Below are 3320 nucleotides of genomic sequence, written 5' to 3'. Positions count from 1 at the left end.
TATAGTAGATTATTTTTATTTTAAAATGTTACTATACTAACATTGTTGTATACTATCATTGTTGTGATTATACCACAATCTGTCCATTCTACTGCTGATAGACATTAGGATAGTAACTGCTTTTGGTAACTACAAATAGTGCTGCTTGCAATAGTCTACTACATGATTTTGATAGGCATATGCATGTATTTTTGTTGAACCTGTGGAGTTGTAGGCCCAAGTGTTTGAATATTTTCCCCTTCAGTGGATTTTCTCATTCTCCCAAAATGGTAGACAATTTACTCTACCACAATGGTGTATGAATGTTTTAGCTGCTCCACATACTCATCAACAATTATTGCTCTCTATCTAAGCAACTTTTCATGTATGCTTTTTCCCTTCTTGGCCTTTACATTTTTTGTCATTGTCCATTAAATTTTTAAATATGATTTCTGAGGTAATTTCAAAAAGATATCTCTTTGTGGGAGAATTTTCTAAATGAATACAAAGCTACTTTAACAAGACTATTAAGAGCAATTAACAGTTACCATTTAGAAACAGATTTAAAATTTTACCTTAAGTGTAGTTAATTTCTATTATAATTATGTAACATTTTATTTATATTAAATAGGAGTCTGGAAAAAGAATAAGCAATCAGGAACTAAGCCAAAGAAATTATGAAGCGAGATTATCCCTCCATAAATAAAGAAGAGTTATTTAAAGGTAAACGCAGTTTATTTTGGAGAGTTTAACAAAATTGCTGCACACATCTGTAAAAAAGTTCATAATAATCCCTCAGAGAAGCATTTGGGGCCAGGGTGGAAATAAAGCCAGGGATCTAAAATCAGACTTCTTTGGAGTGGAGTGACCATTGAAATGAAAACAGAAGTTGGTGGTGAAGCTTCTGGGGAAACTCCTTAATGGAGGTGTTAAGTAGTTACACCCTTTTTTCTCTTCCTTCTTTCTGCATGAAATGCAGATATGATGGCTGGAGCTAAAGCATTTATGTTACACCATGAGGTGACTTTGCAATCTCTTCTGAGCCTTAATTCTAAGTTAACTGAGAGTTCTGTAATATAGAGACTTATGTTATTGAAAAAGCAATGGCTTTTTTCTTCCAAATTGATGCAGTTATAAGTGGTAATAGTGCATCTACCTCCTCATCTGCAGATAAGACTTGCGCTGTGCCAAGGGGAAAAACTAGCTGGAGAAGATAGGATTAAGAGTTATGATTTCTTATCCATGCTTACTATTTAACTTGCTTCAAGGTCATGGTTATTAAGACAGAGGAAAATAAACAGAGCACTGGGGGAAAAAAAAAATTGCCATTGAGTCAATTCCAACTCATAGTCATCTGCATTTGGGTTTCCAAGGTTGTAAATCTTTACGAGAAACAGATTGCTTCATCTTCCTCCAACACAGGAGCTGGTGGGTTTGAACTGCTGACCTTCTGGTTAAACAGCCAAATGCCTTACCCACTACACCACAAGAGCCCTTACACAGAGCACCAAAAAAAAAACAAACCAAACTCACTGCATCGAGTCAATTCAACTCATAGCGACCCCTCCATGGGTTTCCGAGGCAGTGTCTGCATGGAAGTAGATTACCCAACCTACCTTCCAAGGAGTGGCTGGTGGGTTTGAACCGCTAGCCTTCTGGTTAGTGGTCAAATGCCTTAGGCACTATGCCACCACAGCTCCCACACACAGATGGTAATAAATAAAGGATAAAAATCTCCAGGCTTAAAACTTTGGCTAAAGAAACCAGGGATTTCATTTATTTATTTATTTATTTGTGAAAACTTTATTGAAACAATAATATCAAGTCTTACATTCTACAGCCTGGGACGTTCACCATTTAAACCTGTACCAGTTGATGGGTTCTTAAAAGTTTGCAGTTTCCAAGAGACCTCGGATAAGCAAAGCACTACTGAAGAAGAAAAACAAAGTAGGAGGTCTCACATAGCCGGATCTCAAAACCTACTACACAGCCACAGTAGTCAAAACTGCCTGGTATTGGTTTAATGACAGATACATAGACCAATAGAATAGAATTGAGAACCCAGAAATAGATCCATCGACCTATAGTCAGCTGATCTTTGACAAAGGTCCAAAATCCATTAGATGGGGAAGAGAATGTTTGTTTAATAAAGGGTGCTGGCAAAACTGGAGATCCATTTGCAGAAAAAGGAAAAAGATCTGTAACTCATACCATATACAAAAATGAACTCCAGATGGATCAAAGACTTAAATGTGAAACCTAAAACTATACAGTTCCCCAAGGAAAATCTAGGGGCAAATTTAAGGGCCCTAATATATGGCATCAATAGACTATCAAGTATAATTCAAAATGCACAAACAGCAGAAGAGAAACCAGATGATTAGGACCTTCTAAAACTTAAATTTTTGTGTACTTCCAAAGACTTCTCCAAAAGAGTCAAAAGAGAACCTACAGATTGGGAAAAAATATTTGGTAATAACATATCTGACAAGGGACTTATCTCTAGAATTTATAGAACACTTCAACACCTCAATAACAAAAAGACAAACAATCCAATTAAAAAATGGGCAGAAGACATGAATAGACACTTCACCAAGGAGGATATTCAAGTGGCCAACAAACATATGAAGAAATGCTCACAATCATTAGTTATTAGAGAGATGCAAATCAAAATAACAATGAGATACCATCTTGCTCAAGCACTAGTAACAAAGTTCAACAAGACAGAAAATAACATGCTGGCGAGGTTGTGGAGAGATTGGGACTCTCATATACTGCTGGTGGTACTGTAAAATGGTACAACATTGTGGAAAACAGTATGGCAATTCCTTCAAAAGTTGGAATTAGAAATACCATTTGACCCAACCATCCCATTACTAGGTATATACCCTCAAGAAGTGAGAGCCATGACAAGAACAGATATGTGCAAACCCATGTTCATCGCAGCACTATTTACAATAGCCAAAAGATGGAAACAACCTAGGTGACCATCAGCTGAGGAATGGATAACCAAAATATGATACAGAGACACAATGGAATACTATGCAACCCTAAAGAATAATGTAGAATCTGCAAAACACCACATAATGTGGATGAACTTGGAGGACATTATACTGAGTGAGATAAGTCAATGACAAAAGGACAAATTTTATGTTAGTCCGTTATTGTAAAAGTTAAGGAAAGGTTTATCTATAGAAGGAAATTGCATTTCTTGATTTCCAGGGATTGGAAGGGAGGGGAGGGGAAGGAACACTGTTAGATAGATAGAGATAAGTATTGATTTGGATGAAGAGAAGGGCAATGTACCAAATGTGAGTGACCAATATGGCAGCATTGAGGAT

This window comes from Orycteropus afer, unplaced genomic scaffold (genome assembly GCF_000298275.1).
Source record: "Orycteropus afer afer isolate SDZICR_OR568_19922 unplaced genomic scaffold, OryAfe1.0 scaffold00090, whole genome shotgun sequence".
Classification (NCBI taxonomy): Eukaryota; Metazoa; Chordata; class Mammalia; order Tubulidentata; family Orycteropodidae; genus Orycteropus; species Orycteropus afer.
Note: the sequence above shows the minus strand (reverse complement) of the source record.